The sequence below is a fragment of the Macaca thibetana genome, chromosome 12 (genome assembly GCF_024542745.1).
Source record: "Macaca thibetana thibetana isolate TM-01 chromosome 12, ASM2454274v1, whole genome shotgun sequence".
NCBI lineage: Eukaryota > Metazoa > Chordata > Mammalia > Primates > Cercopithecidae > Macaca > Macaca thibetana.
In genome coordinates this window covers 82,783,505-82,804,616 of record NC_065589.1, presented here as the reverse complement: position 1 = coordinate 82,804,616, position 21,112 = coordinate 82,783,505, and the positions used below count along the sequence as shown (strand labels likewise).

The 21,112-nt window shown below is 42.0% G+C and overlaps 1 protein-coding gene across 7 annotated transcripts in view; it reads right to left on the bottom strand.

The window, feature by feature from the left end:
- ITGB6 (integrin subunit beta 6) overlaps window positions 1-21,112 on the bottom strand; it is a 148,160-nt gene that overhangs the window by 125,741 nt on the left and 1,307 nt on the right. The gene's annotated exons all lie outside the window — the stretch shown is intronic.

Below are 21,112 nucleotides of genomic sequence, written 5' to 3'. Positions count from 1 at the left end.
CCTGGCCAACATGGTGAAACCCCGTCTCTACTAAAAATACAAAAATTAGCTGGGTGTGGGGTGCCTGCGCCTATAATCCTGGCTACTCAGGAGGCTGAGGCAGGAGAATCACTTGAACCTGGGGGTGGAGGTTGCAGTGAGACAAGATTGCGCCATCACACTCCAGCCTGAGAAGCAGAGCAAGACTCCATCTCAAAAAAAAAAAAAAAAAAAAAAAAAAAAAAAAAGCCAGACTCCTGCTCTCCATGATTTCAAAGTCACTGAGTCCTCAGTCTTTAAAACAACAGTCAGTAGGCAGCTATTGATTTGGCAAAAGAAAAATAACAACAACAACAGTCAATGTCTTCTGTCTGTCCCAAGGTTTGCCTCTGAGAAACGCCCTTGGTGAGCTGGAACACTCTGCCAGATGGGTAAGTCTTAGAGCAAAAGATGCTGTGTCCATACTGGTCTCTGGCTGGCTAGGAGAATGGTACAAATGGCTAATGTTCTTCATGAATTTCTCTCACACATCATAGAACTTATTCTATAAGGACATACACTAATCATTTATAGAGTGAGCTGAAATCTCTAAATAACCCAGGTGGAGAAAATAACCACACTGGTGAATACTCTTGTTATTTATCAGCAGGTGTACATTCTAGACACCTGAGTCAGGCCCAGAGGGAGAAAGTTTCCTTAATTTGTAGGTGGCATAAGGATATTTCTGTCTGTCATGCTCTTAATGTGTCTGTCCTCTTCCCAATTCTAAAGTGCAAATGGCCTAACCCAGTCAGCAGAAGAAAAATGCAGGTATCAAATTTAGCATTCTCTCAACATGGCATTTGTTTATTCTAGCCTCTCCTTTTGCAAATACATCTTTTAGAGCTCTTAATAATGAAACTACTTACTTATGTTATTGATAATGGTTCCAAAACAAATATCAGACTTTAAGTGATTTCAACCCTTCCTGCGCAAACTCTGGGACTTTCCTAGGTGATGTAAGAGTACTGAGCTTTCTAGGTTATGAGAACATTGCAGAGATAGGCAGAGTTAATTTTTTGATAATTTGTAATATGGCTTCTAGGGTTTTTAAGTCTTAGAAGCAATTTCTTTTCTATGAAGGGTCTTCGAAAGTTCATAGAAAATGCATATTATGAAAAAAACTATGCATGGATTTCAATTTTTTTGCACCAAAATAAACTCATATTAACTTGTTACAATATACCTGAAGATAATCTAGTTTAAGGCACTAGGAAGGATAAGACATATACCAGGCAAGGTGATTCACACCTGTAATCCCAGAACTTTGGGAGGCTGAGGCGGGTGGCTCACTTGAGCTCAGGAGTTCAAGACCAGGCCGGGCAACATTGTGAAACCTTATCTCTACAAAAAAAGTAAAAATTAGCTGGGCATGGTGGTGTGCGCCTCTAGTCCCAGTTACTTGGGAGGCTGAGGTGGGAGGAACACCTGAGCCTGGGAGGCAGAGGTTGTCAGCCAAGATCACACTACTGCATTCCAGCCTGGGTGACAGAGCAAGGGCCTGTCAAAAAAAAAATAAAAAATAAAAAAAAATTAAAAAAAAAGGAGAAGAAGAAGAAGAAGGATAAGACACAAATTCACAGAGAGTGCATATCAGAGCATCAAGAATTCTGCTAAAATTGAAGCAAGAACGAACATGAAATTTATGGTGAAGCTTAGGTGGAAGAATGGTGAAATCATTGATGATTTATGAAACGTTTATGGAGACAATGCACCAAAGAAATCAGCAGTTTACAAATGGATAACTCATTTTAGGAAGGGTTGAGATAATGTTAAAGATGAAGCCGGTGGTATCAGACCATCCACATCAATTTGTGAGGAAAAAAATCTTGTTCATGCCCTAATTGAAGAGGACCAATGATCAATAGCACAAACAATAGCAACACCACAGACATCTCAACTGGTTCAGCTTACACAATTCTGACTAAAAAATTAAAGTTGAACAAACTTTCCACTTGATGGGCACCAAAACCGTTGTACCCAGATCAGCTGCAGACAAGAGCAGAGCTTTCAATGAAAATGTTAAACAAATGAGACCGAGATCATGCAGCATCTTTTAAGAATGTAACAGGAGATGAAACACGGCTTTACCAATATGATCCTAAAGACACGACACAATCATAGCAATGGCTACCAAGAGGTGGATGTGGTCCAGTCAAAGCACAAGCAGATCAGTCAAAAGCAAAGGTCATGGCTTAAGTTTTTGGGATGCTCAAGGTATTTTGCTTGTTGAGTTTCTGGAGGGCCAAAGGATGGTAAGGTCTGCTTATTATGAGAGTGTTTTGAGAAAGTTAATCAAAGCTTTAGTAGGAAAATGCCCGGGAAAGCTTCACCAAAGAGTCCCTCTCTACTATGAAAATGCTCCTGCTCATTCCTCTCATCAAACAAGGGCAATGTTGTGAGAGTTTCAATAGGAAATCATTAGGCGTCCACCGTATGGTCCTGATTTTGGCACTTTCTGACTTCTTTTTGTTTCCTAACTTTAAAAATATTTTTTAAAGGGCACTCATTTTTCTTCAGTGTTAGCTGGAGTAGTAAATGTAAACATGACTGCATTTCTTGTTTGAGTTCCCAGGACTCTCAGTTCCTTAGGGATGTATTAAATGGCTGGTATCATCACTTATAAAAGTGTCTTGAACTTGATGGAGCTTATGTTTTTTGTTTGTTTTGTTTTGTTTGAGGCAGGGTCTCACTCTGTCACCCAGGCTGGAATGCAGTGGCATGATCTCTACCCACTGTAACCTCTGCCTCACAGGCTCAAGTGATCCTCCCACCTCAGCCTCCCAAGTGGCTGGGACCATAGGCATGCACCACCATGCCCAGCTATTTTATTTTTATTTTTTGTAGAGACAGGATTTTGCCATGTTACCCAGGCTGGTCTCAAACTCCTGGGCTCAAGTGATCCACCTGCCTTAGCCTCCCAAAGTGCTGGGATTACAGGTGTGAGCCAGAAGCTTGTGTTGAAAAATAAAGTTTATATTTTCTGTTTTTATCTTTTAATTCTATTTTCCACTAACTTTGTGAAGTCCCTTTATATTACGCCTTCTGTCCCTGTCAGCTGTCTAATAAGATTGGAAAAGCAGGGATTATTATTCACATTTGAAAGATAAGGAAGTTCAGCCCTAGGAGAGTGACTGTGTGACCCACCTAGATGACAGGAGCGAAGTATCTCCCCATCCCCATAGATTTTTCTATTATGTGTGAAGCAATGAGGACCTAAGAAATCTGTAGCTCACATTCCCAAGCAGAGCTGAACAACATTACCACATAATACATTCTTACATTGTCTTAGATATACTGTGGGCAAAAAATAGACCAACTGATATATACCTTCATATTCATATTGATCCTATTATATCTGTAGACCTAAAGCATAAGGATTATTTATAGCATTTCATTTTAAAAAAATCAAATAAGAAATAAAAAACAATGAACTGGGCGCAGTGGCTCACACCTGTAATCCTAGCACTTTCAGAGGCTGAAGCAGATGGATCACCTGAGGTCAGGAGTTCAAGACCAGCCTGGCCAACATAGCAAAACCCCATCTCATCTAAAAATACAAAAATTAGCCAGGCATAGTGGTACGTACCTGTAATCCCAGCTACTAGGGAGGCTGAGGCAGCAGACTCACTTGAACACAGGAGGCAGAGGTTGCAGTGAGCTGAGATTGTACCACTGCACTCCAGCATGGGCGACAGAGTGAGACTCTATCTCAAAAAAACAAAAACAAAAACAAAACCAAAAAAACATTGCCACAATTTCTGATATTCTTGAATGACATGGGGAAGTTTTTCCTGTCTCCATTGGAATCCAAATGAGAGACCACATCCTTCCAAACAGGAGCAGCCAAAAAACAGGTGGTCTTGACTGGCTCTCTTCCTATGACCTCCTTTCTCTATTTTTAAGTAAAAACAAAAAAGATGAGAGAATATTTTGCAATGGCCATAGAGTTCAAGAAAGAGGTGGGAGAGGCCTCAACTCTCAGAGAGACAAGGCAGGAATAGATGACAAAGTACGTAGCTGGCAAAAGAGAAGGGAAATGGCAAAGAGAAGACCAAACAAGTCAAGAATGGGGGACAAGGGTACTGGTGTAGGATGGGACACCAAATATGAGGTCACCTGGAAGAACCCAAAGATTCTTTCAAGAATGGCCACCTCGGTACATAAAAACACATTTTGAGTTCAATTTCTATTGAGTTGTTTGATGTGAGTAATTTAACAGCATTATTTTCTACAGTGTTCGTCTTAAATTTATGGTTATCAATTGCCTTATTCTTAAATGCACTTTTGTGGCCCAGCCTGGAAACTCCCCATTTATTACGCAAGTTCTATAAGACAATATGTTCAAACAGTTGAATTAAAACTATGTTTAGGAATACAACCTGTCAGTTGAAGACTCTCGGTAAGTACAATGACAACCCTGCAGTGAATTGTAAATGCAGGTTATGAATTATAGAATTGTTTTAAGAAACAGCAAAGACCAACTAGTATTCAATGGTGTACCACATTCATTTACCACTGCACCCCAGTCCCTGGCATGGGGGGCATTGGGAGAAAATATGGTCAGAAGAAGTCTTACATCCCATGGGGACTAATACACCCCATGCTTAGCATATGTTTTTGTATTTTTAACAGATCAAGGTATAAAATAATTATATTCAGATCACCACACAGCCCACAACAAATGTGCTTTGATGCTGAAAAAAAAAAAAATATATATATATATATATCTCAGAAATCCTCTATAATAATAAATTAACTACTGGCCCTAGACCCTCTGACAATTGCTCATAAAGGAAAAATCCTTCAGTCATTCCAGAAGGCTCTATGGAATCCCTCTGCTGAGCACTGTTGCAGGTATAGATGTGAAACAGGCAGGAGTCCCTGCTCTCAAAAGGCTTAAATCGTGAGGGAGGTCACAGATATTAACTCTATTTAAAAAGCGAAATATATACGACTTTAGATAGTACAATGTGCTAAGGAGAAAAAAAAAAATTGGGAAGGGAAATAGGAACTGTCAAGGAGGTAGAATGGGTTTGAAAGCCCTCACTGAGATGGGACATTTGAGCAAAGACCTGAAGGCAGTGAAGGATCCACTACATGGGCATCTGAAGTGAAGCTTTCAAGGTAGGAGGAACAAAGGTGCAGAGAACCCAAAACAGAAGTGTGCCCAGCGTAGTCAAGGAACGTTGAGGAGGCTGTGGAGTGAAGGGAGGATAGATAGTGGCCAAGGAGCCTGAAGGGTCATATTTCATATGTGTTCTATGTGGAAAGAGGGAGGAAATGAATCCAGTCCAACTGTCTGATCTCTCATCAAATCCAAATTCCTCTACAGCTTTCCTCATCTCTGTGCAGATCACTCATCTTGATAAAATCATCACCCTCAAATCTCAAAGATGGTTTTCTCTTTGGCATGGAGTATGTTTAGTTCTTCCTGGTCGTGTACAGCATTGGCACACATTAGCTGAGAGGGATAAGCAGAACGAACTGAATTTGCTTCATTTCCTCTGCTCCACTTCTACACCCCTCACCCAGCCTAAACCCTCAGCATCTCTCCTCTGGGTTACCAGAAAACCTTGAGCTCTGGTCCCACCTCCTGTGTCTGTGGCTTGCAGCCATTCTACACAGCTGCCCCAGCCACCTTCCTAATGTCAAGAGTTTTGAGGCTCCCTGGGGTCTCAAGGGAAGGCAAGAGGAGAAGGTGTGTGGTTGGGGCTCTGAACTCCATCTCCACTTCAGCCAGAGCATCCTTTTTCTATTAGGATCAAGTATGATGCCTCTATGTGATTCCCCCCCCCCCCCGAAAGCTGGTAAGTCACTGCCCAAAAACAACAGCTCATATCACATTAGTCCATTACTCTCCTGCTCTGAAACCTTCAACACCCCTTGGCCAGTGAAATAAAGCCCAAGCTGCCATTACACTAGAATAAAATTCACAGTTCTTGCAGTGGCCCATTAGATACCCTGTACCCTCCAAGTATGGCACTGCCTTGGGTGTCAGCACTGACTCTGCAGAGCTCTTCTGCTTGTTTGATTGGCTGACCCCCTCATTTCATTCAGGAATTCATTCAGGTTCCTAATCAAGTGTCATCTCCTTTTAGCAAGCCCTGGCTACCCCATCAGAAATGGTGCCCCATGCATCTCTATTTTCCAACCCTGCTGTATTTTGCTTTATAGCACCTATTACTACATGATGTTGTAGTATTTCTTTGTTTATTTGTTTATGGTTTCTCTCTATACCAGAATTACAAGTTCTATGAGAATGAGAGGTTTGTCCATTGTGTCATTGTTCTATCCCTAAGCATTTAGTATAATGCCTGGTGCATAGCAGGTACTCATTAAATATTTATGAATAAATGAATGAATGAAGAGTGGAGGCCGGGGGCTGTCAACACTGTCTACAGTCTTGTCTGAGCAAGACTGTCCAGTCCTAACTCATGGCTGTCCCTGCTCCCTCCCCCACATGCCCTAACCAAATTCACTCCTCATCCGTCACCAACCACCACCAGTATTGTTTCACTTCTGCTCAAGGGATTCCTAATTCTTGAATGCCCTTCCTGTCACCTACCCCTGCCTGACATAACATGCCTCTTTCAAGACTCAGTTAAAAAAAAATTCTTTTTGGAATTTTTCCCCAGTCCTCTGCCTGAGGCATGTTTCCCTTCCTGGAGCCTAGAACTCTTTATTCTCTGGTCTTTCCCTGGAGTCCTGCCCTCTGTCCACCTGGCTCCACTTGTGAGTGCACTGGAAACCTGGGCGTGCGGGGCATTCTGCTTCCAGGACAGTGCTGTGGCATCATGTGTGCTCAATAAGAGTTGAGCTAGGAGGAAGAAAGGATTGAATGGTAGCTGATGCTACACTCCTTGACCTCATTACTTTTACTTTTTCGCTTGTACTGAGCTACGGTCTGATTTACCTTTGGGTGTCGTTAACTCACAGCAATGTAGCTTTTGTCCTTCCCAGGCAAGTTCTACCAAGTTCTTCCCAGCCTGGTTCTTCCTTGCGCTTTTGTTGTTGGACATGCCCCACAGCACCAAGAGGTCCTTTTTTATGTCTCTACCTTTAATGCTCACACACTTTCCTGACCAAGCCAGAAGTCTCATTGACTTGTATCCAAGCTATTTATTACCAGCACTTCCCAAAGTGTATACTGGTGACAAATTCTGGGAATGGGTCTGTGGAGAGAAAGGCTTCTTCCTGAAGTGGATTCAGGATATTAAATATTCTGTGAAGTTCTTCAGTAAAAATACCTGTTAAGCATCATCAAGCCAAAGAATCACATATTTCTTTAACTACTGAACCATTTTTCCCCTGTGGAGTACCTCTTAATACTCTGAAAAATTACAATTTTGCAGAACAGAATTGTACTATATTTTCCTAGATGACATAGGTGTGCAAGAATATTTGTGAAATAAATTGGGGACTAACCTGCTGATAGCACCACAATTCATGCATATAGAGAGAGATGGAGTATCAGTCAATAGCGTAAAACATAGTATAGCAACAGTTAGCATTAGTAGATGCTCCTTACAAAGCTGGCCCTGCTCTAGAATTCAGTCAATCCAGGGAGACACAGATTGGTTAATAGCCCTGCTAAATTCACACAGCTATTAAGTAGCAGATGATGGCCCCAAACTCAGGGGTCTATCTTTCAGGGGCTTGCCTTAGTCACCCCACTCTGGTAATGCATGCCCCACGGATCTCTCTATAACTGAAATTTATATGGAACTTTTTTAAGAGCAGAAAACCAATACTTATTTTGTACCCACTCATTTAAAGTTCTCAGAAACCTTGCAAAGCAGGAATTCGAATCTCTATCTCAAGTCTTCCAGTTAGGGGCTTACTGCCACGTTGCTTTTCCATTTGTGAAAAGGCTCAAAAGTGCTACTGGGACCCATTAGTGCTCTCTGATCACTTGTTAGGGTTTCCTTATGGCGGCGGCTCATTTGCAGCAATTCCTTTGAGAAGCCTGGAGGAAGGGCTGAGGGAAAGGCCTCTCCCGGGGACTGCTTGTAAGCGCAGAAAACATATCTGGAGAGAAAAGGCAGCATTAAGCCAAGGGCACACATACATCAAAGTAGCTTTTCTTTCCTTTCACTAACAAGTCTGAGAAGCCAGGAATAAAAGACTAAAAGGGTCTGTCAGCCAATACAGGTGAGAATTGTCGATTATCAGACTCCACAGGGAAGAGGGGAGGGCTTGATGACTGGAACATCTGCTGCCCTCTGAGAAAGGGGCCCACCTAACACCGAGTTGAATCTTTCTCGAAGCTGCAATGTGCATCCTCCTCCACCCCAAACTATACAAAAAGGCATCACAATGGAAGAGTAGGATGAAGGCAAAATGAACGCCTTTTCTCTCCCTCTCTCGGAAGGATAATGGTGGCGCAGTCCAGGCTGATGAAGTTAAGGCTGAGAGGAGAGTATGTCTGGGTCTTTATCTGCAGCAGGAACCCATGGGAGGATGGTGGATTGCGAGTGTCCTGGGGCATGACCCTCCCAGATGTGGCATCCCCTAGAAAGGCCCCTGAAAGGGGAGTGAAACAGGGTCAGCTGGCCTGCGGGTCACCATGCTGGGCTTCAGTCTGGGCTGATACATCACTAAGGGAAACCCATGGGGATTAGGCCTCCTTTGGAGAGAGATCTGAGCCTGCAAGATGCCTCTTAGTGAAACTGGGCTCAGTCCAGAGCAGTCTTGCTGGGCTCGAAGGTACTGTGGCAGAGGGTGAAGCAGCCAGGGCCCTGAAGTCAGCGGGCTGGTGTGAACTACTGTTCTACGACCTTCTTACATGCACTATTTGAGCCTTGGACTTTCCCACTGTACAATTTATATATTAATAATAATTCCCAGAGTGATTTTAAAGAGTAAAAGAAATATATATGTATATACTCTGTAAACTGAAATGCTGTAAAATGTAAGCTGTTATAATTATGAGATCATTTTTATCTACCTGAGATCACCTAGGTGGCCACTGGAAGTCAGGACTTTAGCAGAATCATTTTTTTGATCACGCATTCAAATGTTGGTTGTAAAACTTGCCAGCCTTTCATTAAGCTAATACTTATTAATATTGGTTAGATGGTAGGTACTACTGGAGCCACAGAGGATATAGAGAGAAGACCTGGCTCTTGGTCTTGAGCAGCTCATAGTCTTATAAGGACAACAGCCCTGTAAACAGATATTACACCTGACTTACACAAATTCAGCCCAGATCTGTGCATGGGTGGGTGGGGAAATGGTGAGGCAGATGAGGGAGAGAAAAAGACTGTGATGGACTTTGCAGTAGGATCTGCTCAGGGCTACCACGAATGTAAAACTGTAATGTGCACTTGGGGGAAGGTGGTCACTGGGAAGATGGAGAAAGTTTTGCAGGGTTAGAACCACCTTGGTGACAGATCATGGGACAAGCTGCCAAAGACAGCAACTCTCTGAAATAGAGGAATCTGCAAAGGCACAATCCTGCAGCTTCAAGGAGGAAATCCAAATGGTTCCAGGACCACCCAGAATGCTTATGCCTCGCAAAACTCTAGGGGGCGATATTTCAACTATACTTATCATAGATTAGCATATTGCTTAAGACTATTTAATGCAGATGGGAGTCAAGTGTCTTGAATGAAGGTGACATTTTTTTTCCATTCACAAATGATGCTATATGGGCTTACCCAGTTCTTCCCAAACCTTGAGCTGCTGATACAGGCAGTGGCACCCAATTTGAGCCTTGCGTTCTCTTCATGCTACTTCCCGTTTGGGTGAGAAGGAAAGGGATGGTCATGTTCTTGCTCAGGAAGATAGTGATGGCGACAGCCTTCCTGGGGCCAGTGGGGCCTATACCACTTAGCTTATAAGAAAGGCTATTTAACAATTCTCTACCTTCTCTTAGAATCATCTGGTTAGTCTTGTTTTCACACTGTTTTTCTCTTATTTCTTTTCAACTGAGACTTACAAACACCAGGACAACATTTTCCTTTAAAAGCCGATTTAAAAGATGCCATGGTTAGAGTAAAGGCTGCAGAGTAAAGGCTCTTCTTGCGCCCCCGCCAGCCACTCTTCCAGGTTAAAGTGCTTAAGGTGTGATGACTGGCCCAAGGCCAGGCCTTCCCTGAAGCTTTCAGACTGATGCGAACCCTCTTGGACTTCCTGGAAAGGAAGTAAGATCATGGTGAGTTCATTCCATCACACCAGGAAGGGGAATTACTGGGTACTTGCGGGGAAGAAAGCTTTCTCAAGCTTAAGGTTGCCTAGAGTGAGAAAAACCATCCTGATCATCTCTTTCCCTCCATGCTTTGTTTCTTTTTGGCACCATGAAGCCTGGGTGCCCTGGATGCCTGGGCAAATGTTTTATTCCTCTTGGCTCCATGCCCATCCAGGCTGTCCCTGCCCCAGGCCATGGCAGCTGGAGGTGACTCATTGTCTGGGTCTAGTTCCTGTAGGTTCTGGGCTGATTTCATTTCTTTAGGAAACTTCCAGTACTGCCCTGGACTTGCCTTAAATCAAACCATTCTTTGAGATCAGGGACTGCTGCTTTCTACCATTACTCCTAACGCTTAGCACAATGTGGGGCATGTGGTAGGCACTCAGAAAACCTGTGTTGAATCAATGGAATGAATGGTGTATTTTACATTGATTCAACGTGTGTCTATCATGTCAGGTTTCTCCAGATGAACAGAATCAATAAGATTAGATAGATATATAGAGATAGAGATAAAGAGATATTTACTTTAAGGGATTGGCTTACACGATTATGGGAGCTAGCAAATCCAAAATCTGTAGGGTGGGCTGGCAGCCTGGAAACTCAGGGAGAAGTGGCTACTACAGTCGAGTCAGAATTCTTTCTTCTCTGGGAAACCTCACTTTTTGCTTTTAAGGCCTTCAACTGATTGAACGGTTGAATAAATCCCACTTGCTATCAAGAGTAATTTCCTTGACTTAAAGTCAACTAATTGTATATAATAATGACATCTACAAAGTACCTTCACAGAAATACCTAGATTAGTGTTTTATTAAATAACAGGGTACTAGAACCTGGCTAAGTTGCCACATAAAACTAACATCACATCATTTGTCAAATGATGTTCATAGAAACAACCACCACTACCATCACAACCATAGCAAAAACACCACCACCAAACAAATAATGAAATTGCAGAAAAACAGCTAGCCTAACATCTGTACCCCAGTTCCAGCTAGGTGCTGCCAGCACCAAGATACTTAAAACACATTCACTGCCCTCAAGGAGATAACTCTCTAGTGAGGGAGACAGTCCAGTAAACATAATTACACACCGATGGAATAAATACCATAACAAAGATGTGAATAAAACTTGCTCACTGTTGTTTAGAGTTTGGTAACCTTGAAGTAGTCAGAATGACCTTGGTAACCTGAGAGAGGGTCTGATGTCAGCCAGGCTAATATTACAACCTAGCTGCTCTGGGGAGAGAGTTTAAAATACCGTCTTTAAATAAATGGACTGTGAAACAGCCAAAGGGTCTTAATGCCAGCAAATGTCAAAACACCCAAGGCAATCTGGGTATTTGAGGAAAGACCTGTAAGGCTACCACTCTCCTTGTTGCTGCCTGCAGCTTCTCCTGAATTTCAATCAGACACGCTGGGCCCTGTCTGAAATCGTCTGGACAAATCCCCCAAGACATTGATGCCTGGGAGGGCAGGTTAATGATGCGGCTCCATCTGTCTTCTTACCTGTGGTAAATGAGGCCCAGGGCTAAATTCGGCAACGTTTCTATTTCTGGAAGGGTAGCCTTTCATCTTGTTTCCCTTCCCCCAGTAGTGGTGAGCAGAATGCAGGCATCTGTTGACTCCAACAGTTCTGATAGCTTTAATACGCTCATTTTCTTCTACTATCTTTCCAACAATATCTGTCATCAAATTAAAGATTGGGCTCTACATATTTAGTTGCAGATGCATTGCTAATAGCATGGTGGTGGTGGTGTTGGATTCCTCCCTTGTCTCCTACATAGAAACATTAGGATCATGCAAACAAATACCAATGTCCCTGTATTCTTGTGCCAGTCCCTGTGGTCAAATCCATTAACAAGACTCCAAAACTGGGCCTGCCGCTGACTCTTATGGAAGCAGAGAAGTTGAGGACAATAGAGAGTCTCACTGGCACAGAAAAAGCAGCAGGGATGTTAAGATGTCACATTAAGAGTCAGAATCTGACGGGTGAAAAAAGTATTCAAAGACCACAACCTGCTGCCCAGGAAAAGGGAAGGCCTCCAATCTCCTAGTGGCTCTCTCCTGGGATTTGAATAGGGCACAGAGGAAGCCTCATTGTTTACTTTATACACTTCTACATTGCTTAACTTTGGTACAAAGAATATCTATTACTTTGGTAATCTAAATATTGAAAACAATTTTTTTAAAAGATAATTGATTACTTAATACAGTAACAACAATAACAGCAACAACACAAGAGGACCAGCTGACCCTGACAGGGAAATACTCTGGACTCCACCAAACATACACCACGTGAGGACAGATTAGAGACAACTTCGATCTTCTATTTCTTGCTGAGGATTTTAAATGTAGTACCTATCCAGGACAGTCCATTTACAGCAATGTTGCCCACTTGCCCCCCCAACCCCAACCCCCAGATCTTTGTGCTAGGAAGTCCCGTGACCCCACCTAAATCTGATGGGTGGTAGGTGGCAATGGCCATCTGAGTGTTGATTTGCCAACCTAGATGGAGCTTAGGACGGACACGCAGTTTAATTATCATGCAGAGCTGCAGCTGGAGGTGGCTGGAGTGAGTTGACATCTGCTTTTGCAAAGCACAATTTATGCAAAAAAATTAACCACCAGAACTCTTGATTCTCTCTAATTAATGAAGAGGAAGCCTGGAATCTTCAAAGTCCACGAATGTCATGCTGCCATTGTGTCAGGATTGATCTCCTTTGTTCTAGACCGAAGAGCATGCCTCTCCTGCCTCTCTTAATTCTTTATAAATTGAATTTTTCTATTACTGGTTGTGACAGCTAAGTAACATGACTTCAGAAATTCACCCGCAGTTCATGCTAGTATTAGAAGCTTGAATAATAATAATTTTTAAAAAGAACCATAATGGAACAAGCTTTCTGTCTCTGACCCAGAATTAATCATAGTGAAGAGACACCTACTGAAAGGAGGGTCGTTAATTAGCTCTAATGGCTCTTGCTGGGTGGAGTCTGAATGATTAGGAAGTCTGCAGACAGAAGGAAGGAGGAGATGCTTCCCCTTCCCCGTCTGTTTCCATGTGATGCCAGAGTGAGGCATGATAGGATTTGCTTCCAGGGGACAGGGAGTCGTGATGGAGGCCGGAGCAGTGCTCAGCTCAGTAAGGGATGCATTAGCCTGGCAGACCAACAACTCCAAACATTCTCCAGGAAAATCAGGGGAAGTGGGTGGTTGTTTTCAATACAAATGGTCTAACCCTGTGGTCTTATCTGAGCCTTTAATGAAACCCACCACAGAGGAGCCAGAGTGGGATCCTATTAAGCCTTTTGTCAGATCATTTCACTCTGCTCCAAACATTCCAGTGGACCCCATCTCTTTAAAAGAGAGCAGACGTTGTTCATCAGCCTTGAAGGTCCTGCCTATCTGGCCACTGTTTCCCCTATGACCTTATTTCCTAATCTTCACCTCAACTCACTCTGCTCCTGGCACATTGGCTTCCTTGATATTCCATCAATACTCCGAGCATGCACCCACCTCAGGGCCTTTGCAGCGGTGATTTTGTCTGTCTGTAGCACCGTTTTCCAGATTTCTACTTGCCTCACTTTTTTCTCTTCCTTTAAGACTTTGTTTACATATTATGTTCTTAATGAGATGACATTGATCACTCCATGTAAAATAGAAACCTCTCCCCCAGCACCTTCCTTCCTCTTTACCCTGCTATATTTTTCTCTTACCTCTTAACACACCTTATACTTTCCTTATTTATTATGTTTGTTGTTAAATCTTTGCCTCCTCTACCTTCCACTAGAGCATAAGCTCCACAAAAACAGGGACTCTTGTCTGTTTTGTTCACTAATGTATCCTCAGCATCTAGAACTGTGCCAATTCAAGAAATACTAGTAGAGTGGAAGAATCAGTCCTTACACTTTGGAGTACTTGTTGGTCTGTGCGAAGACTGCATGTGCCCATCCAACATGACAGCTCAAACATCTTACAAAGGCAGTTCCTTTTTTTTTTCTCAAGTGCCTAGTGAGAGTATTATTGTTTCCTTTGATTGCCAAATGTTAATAATTAAAGCAAATAGGGTGATCAGAGTTAACTATTACTTGAGGTGTTTATTTCTTTTCCAGTGGCTTCCATTAGGAAAACCCTTATCTGAGACTGGGCAGAGGAAGGGTGCTTTTATGGGAGGGGTTGGTTTTGTCCCCAGGGTGTAAGCTGTTTTTCTTTCAGTCTGCAGAGAGCGGGAGGTCTTTAGAGACATTGTGCAGTGGAAATCATGACAGTCAGAGGCCAGGGAGTTTCCTTGGTATAACTCAACAGTGACTCCACTGAGGGGGAAGCACCCAATGAAAAGGCAAATATGCTGAAGAAAGAGGACCAGAGCCACAGGAGAGAGCTTTAGGGAGGGAGCTGCAGTAAAGCCTATAGCCCCTGCCATCTCTGCGGATTGTTTCCAAACAATAGGGCCATAGATCTCTGTATGAGACATTTTCTCATACAGAAGAAAGAATTGAAGAATGCCTATTGAGTCTTGCTTGTGTCCATAACTTACTAAGGGTTTAGTAAATCTGGCAGAGGTTGCAGTGTAGACAGATCAGGCCTTCCAACCTTCCACGTTCTACTTGACTTGTGCCTTACGTCCAGTCTTTAGCTCAAAGGGCCTGACAAAACAGGAAAACACGTATGCGTTCAGTTAACAAGCCCGCTAATGCTGGGCTCAGTGCTGAGTCGTGATGCAAGGGTTCTATCCCTGACTCTGCAGCTGCTGGTTAAGTTAACTTTGGCCATTCATCTCCCTGTCCCTGGTTTCTAATTCTATCTTCTTAAACTTTACAAAGTTTTTGTTTTTCTTTCTTTCTTTCTTTCTTTCTTTCTTTCTTTCTTTCTTTCTTTCTTTCTTTCTTTCTTTCTTTCTTTCTTTCTTTCTTTCTTTTTTCTTTCTTTCTTTTTTTGTGGCATTCATTCCTCTGAATAACTGTTTTTTTAAAAAAACAAACAAACTTGCATTTTAGCTTCAACGATACATGTGCAGGTTTGTTATATAGATAAACTCATGTCACCGGGGTTTGCTGTACAGATTATTTCATCACACAGGTACTAAGCCTAGTGATCAATAGTTATTTTTTCTGATCCTCTCCCTCCTCCCAACCTCCAGCCAACTCTGTTTCTTAATGAAAGAAAGAAAGAAAGAAAGAAAGAAAGAAAGAAAGAAAGAAAGAAAGAAAGAAAGAAAGAAAGAAAAGAAAAAAAGAAAAGAAAAGAAAGAAAGGGCCCAGAGAGGTCAAAGTATTTAAGGCCATACTGTTATTAAGAGGTAGAACCAAGACCTACACTAACTCCACAAATCCAGTTTCTGTCCACAGTGCCCTTGAGATCAGAATGATACCCACTCTATTTCCTTTAAAAGCTACAAATGAAACTGTTCTTATGAGTAAAAAGTACTAACCCAAATTGGATTATTACTAAAGTGGTCTCCCAAATTTACAGGATGTTCAGAGGACAGAGATGAGAAACCAGGCTAAATCTTGTAGGGGTGAATGTATAAATGATTGTGTTTTTAAAATATTCTAAATTCAAATTCCAAGAATGACATTTAACGCATCCTTCCAAAGCCAAATTTGGCACAGTGCTCTGGTTCTAAATAGCAGCATTGACCTTCCCTCTTAGACTCATAACCTAAATTATTCTGAAGATTCTTCCTCCAGACTGCTCCCGACAACCCACCTGGAGCAGTCTCAGGACACTCCTGCTGATTTACAACTGCAATCTTGCTAAAAGGAATGGAAAAGAGCCAGGATGAGTTTCTGCTAGACAGAATTACTGGCATGAAATACTAACATGGCTACAACTTGGCATATGAATGACTGACTGCACCACTGCCCCACCCCCCTTTTTTTATTTCACCGAAATTGGTTATTTGTTGGAAAATGGAGGGAGTCTTATTCCTCAACCCCAGCCCCTAAAGAGTGAAGGAAAAAGGCTGCTGACTGTGCTACTTAGGACGTGCTTGAACGTGGCTCCCAAAAGCCAGCCTTGAATCAGGAAGCCTTTTCTTGTTCAGTTTCCATGTCAGTGGTTTGTCTTTGATGAGCGTCTGTGACTGCTGTGTGCAGAGCCCTTCTGTTTTCTGCCTTTATAGAAGGAATAAAGACAACTAGGCAGGAGGCAAGCAGTAAGCTCCAGCTGTCTCTGGTTAAGATGCAATGATTAGCTGTAAATCATCCATTTGGCTTAGGCAAAATATGGTCTAAATGAAAAAGGGAATGCCTTTCCCTTGTATTTATTCTCTTCCAGAACCTTGACCCAAGCTGTCAATTAGTCAATCAAATATTTATTGGCACTTCTCACTCCTGATTTTGCACAAAGTGCAGGATGCTGCAAGAAGTAAAACATTACAAGTTATTCAAGACTTAGCTTGGAAAATAGGGCAAGTATTTGTTCGTCAAGAGTGGAAAACTCACATAACTATAGGGATCAGGTGGGCAACATGAATGAATGAATGAAGCTGTTTCATAATAGCATTTTAAGGTGCATTGTTTTCACACATTTTTCTTGTATATTTAAGACACAGGAATATTATTTTCTCTACAAAATTGGAGCCTTGTTGGTCTATCTGTAGTTTTCACATTTTGGTGAGAAAAAAAATATCCTCCTCAATTTTTCTATACAATAGGGTTAGTGCCAGGACAAATGGCAAGCAAAACCTGGTTTCAGTGTTAAGAGACAATTGAAAGTGGACAAGAAAGTGATGGGAACTGTATCCAGTTAGAGAGTTTATAGGTTATTGGAAGGGAGCAGCTGCTTGTTAAGTGCCATTTCCTTTGTTGCTGAGTGAGGATGGGGGCTTAGAAATAGATCTTCAAATTCTTCTAAAACACTCTATTTCCCCAAGCTTGCCATGGGGTATGTTGCCATTTCTTTCCTTTAGATATCTCTAGGTTTTTCTTGTCCTTCCATTTCTCTGAAGTGGATGGGAGGCTCCTCAGTGAGGGCTGGGGTGTTCTGTTTATTTGTTTTTATTTGTTTTGCTCACAGGGCTAGTTTGAGCTCGTTGCACACAGCTGCTAGGCAGAGCTTACTCCATGTCATCATCAGGCTCACCAGGGCAGAGAGGGTACCCACCCTATGGTCTGGTCAAATTCATGCAGAGTAATGCACCAACGCATGAGTATCAATTTACTAAAGAAAGCAGAGGAATCCTGCAAATGACACCCAGGCCTCATATAGAGAACCTTGAAAAGGCCTCTGTGGTAGATTACAAAATGACCACAAAGACCTTTCTTTCTTTTATTCTTGCCTCTTTCTACCCCTCCCATGAAGAAATCAATTTCTCACGTTGACTTTTATACATTGATCTTGTATATTGTGATCTTATTAAGCTCAGTTATTAGTTCTAATATGTTGTTATAGATTCACTAGGATTTTTGATGTAGACAGTCATGTCATCTACAAACAAAGACATTCTTACTTTAAAAAAGTGTTTTTCTCCACTCCATTTTAGGTGTGACTATGTGGCTTGTTTTGACAATTGGGATATTAGTAAACACAGTACAAGCAGAGACTTGAACAACGCTTGCACACTGAGGCTGGCTGACTCCTGCTGCTCCAGATCCATGGGATCACCATGTACATAAGCTCAAACTAAGGCCACTTAGCAGAGAAATGGGGCCCACAGTCTAGCAGACAGCCTGTTACCCCCCATATGTATGTCAGGCTTCTCTTAGACCAACCATCTGGCCCAAAGGAGACCTACAGAAGAACTGCCCAGCTAAGCCCAGCCCAAACTGCCAGCCCACAGAGTTGTGAACTAATAACGCGCTATGCTGGTCAATCCAATGGAAGGCCAGATTCTGTTCACTGCTGTATCAATTTGTTCCTTGCTCAGATAACGAAGATGACATGGCTACATAAGAAAAGTGCTTGTGAAATCACAGAAACTCTGTGCAAGGGTACTATACCAGTTCCCTCCTCCTACATCTCCAGGTCAACCTTATCACTGTTTGGATGCCTGTGATTTTAAAAAAGAAAAGGAGAGAGGAGTGCAGGTGGTGAAAATTACTAATCAGGAAAAGCAAAAGTAGGAACTGTGCTGGTTATTGATCTTGAAGTCAAATTTACCAGGTTAAGCCTACAATTCCCAACACCTATGCAAGTTGGGAATTGCATAGGTGAGTGGAGAGTACATATATTAAATAGAGAAGAGATAGCCTAGAGGCATAGTATATGTATGAGCCATGAATGGTGTCTGTCTCAATTTTAACAGCCTCTTTGCTTCCTAAGTCTTCAAAAATTGGACTGTTCACATGGGGCAGCAAGCCAGCCCCAGCACATCCTTGCTCTTGCCTCTTTTCCTCCAATCTAATTCCCTGGTCCCCAAGAATTTTCTAGCTCATCTTTTGGCAGAAACATCAGTTTTCCTCAAGTGCAGATATCGTGCCTTAGACTACAACCCAACTTGGAACCTGGTAAGTCAAGTTCTACTTAGTGAAAGACATAAGTAAAGGTAGGAATTGGATTCAAATATATTTTCTTGAATGCAACTAGCTGATTTGCTTATGAGGTTTAAATTTTTGTTAACTTAATATAACAATATTTACTTACAGATTTAATTTAGGTATGGCTATTGATATTGGGAACACAAAAATCAACATTAAATCCCTTCATTAAGAACCTCACAGCCTAATAGGAGGATTCAAAGTGTGTGTGTGTGTGTGTGTGTGTGTATGTAGAGAGAGAGAGAGAGAGAAAGAGAGACAGTCAAAAACTAAGAGTGCATAATGGCCCAGGGAGCACCATAGATGAAGGAACTAACCATACGTATGTACATAAGTTGTGTGAGGAGTCAGGGAAAATGCCATCAGAAAGTGATGCTCAACTGGATTCTTGAAGAAAGGGAGAAGATTCCACTAGGCAGATCTGAAGACATGAAAAAGCACTATGGGTTTGGGGAACAATAAATACTTAGTTCGGCCAAAGCATAGGGTATTTTGATGTGAGGAGGGAAAGATAGTATGGAGGGAATAATGAGAGATGAGGCTGGAAAAGTGGGCAGGAGTTTCTGGATCTCAAATAATCTTGAATAGCGAGTTTCTGTATCTCAAATAATCTTGAATAGCAGTCTAGGTGCTGTAGGTGTTTGTGTTCTCCAAAGTTCTTGTGTTGGAAAGTTGATCACCATTGTAACAGTACTAAGAGGTGGGACCTTTTAGAAGGGATCAGGCCATGAGGGCTCTACCCTCATGAATGGATTAACACCATTATCATGGGAGGGGTTCGTTATAAAAGGATAAGTTGAGCTCCCTTTTTCCTCTCTCTCACCCTGTCTTGCTTTTCTACCTTCCATCATGGGATGATGCAGCAAGAAGGCCCTCACAAGATGCTGGCCCCTGATCTTGCATTTCCCAGCCTCCAGAACTGTAAGCTGACAAGTTTCTGTTCATTACAAATAACTCAGTCTGTGGTATTCTGTTATAGAAGCACAAAACAGACTAAGATGGTAGAGGATTCAAAATTTATCTTATATATGATAGGGAACCAGTGAAAAATTTTAAACAGAAGAGAAATGCATTCTGATTTGTTGTTTTGAAAGATAACCAACGGTAGTATGTTGGTGAATTGGAGGGAGAGAGAGTGCTTGGAAAGTTAGCGTAGCAGTCTAGGCAAATGTGGATGAACTATAATGCTAGTGGACATGAAAGAGGAAAGGATGAACGGCAGATCCAAGTGAAGGAGGAGGATAAACAAGCCTGAGGTTTCCTGCTCAGGCACTTGGTAGACGTAACCTGATGTAGCAGAGCTGTATGTATGGGTGAACTTTGTGTTATTAAACAAAATAATCATTTTAATATTACAATTTGACATATCTATCAACCTCCTATGGGGCTCCCCAAAGAGGTAGGATATTGCAAAGAGAGAAACAGTTAGGGCATAGAGTAGATAATGGTTCAGAATGGCTAAGTACAAAGCTGAATGCCAGTAGCATGAAGGACAGTCAAGGGCCTTCTTTCGGGAACTCCAACCTAAAATAGCAATCTGGGCTGGCCTGCCTGGATTGACAGGCCCATGCACTGTGACCAGGTTGGGGTGCCATGCCCGTGAGCAGGCTGGATGGATCCCCAGATGACCTTGGCCTGTAGTTAGCTCTTATAACTACATCTTGGGTGTGGCCGATTTCCAAAGTAGCAGCAATGGCAGCTGACAGCTTTGGGAGTGTTTATTCTCTGTAAAGAAAAAGTGCCCATAAGAAATACACCTCCCAAGTGGTTGTTCCTCCTGGTTTGACTAAGAGATTCTGTGGCTGAGAATATGCTTATGGTTTTTGTAAAACCATTAAAGAATTGATCGCTTTTTTCTTGAGTCAAAATGCCTTGAATCTCTTAGGTAATTTAGAAGATCAGTGTAAGTTCTACTCCTGGGAAATATGTCAAAGAAATGACTGCTTGCATGCTTTAGTTCATTAGAGTATCTTTTCCCCTTCTGCATATCACAATAAAAGTAAATTCCAATACAAGAATTCAAAGGCAGAGAAGGAACCTAACCCTAACAATCAGATTAGAAATAAATGCCCCCTTTGAGGATCTGAAGTTGGAATACAATATTCCACTAAGTGGAATACAATATTCCCTTCTCTGATTAAAAATTCTTGCTGTCACCTACAACTCACAAGGCCAAAACATCTGGTGCTAAGTTTGCTTTAGTGTATAGTAACTGGGGAAAACATTGAGAGATTGCAGTAATAGGATTTTGTGTGTTTGTAAATTGAGCTTTAGCTATTGTACTTCATCCAGGGAACACTAGAGGGAGCAAGTCAGATAGAGGAAAAGATTACAATGGGAATGAATGGGGAATGAAGAAAGGAGAACTCTAAAGAGGAAGGCGTTTTTGCATATCACTGAGGCACAAAATTTTCCTTAGGCAGACA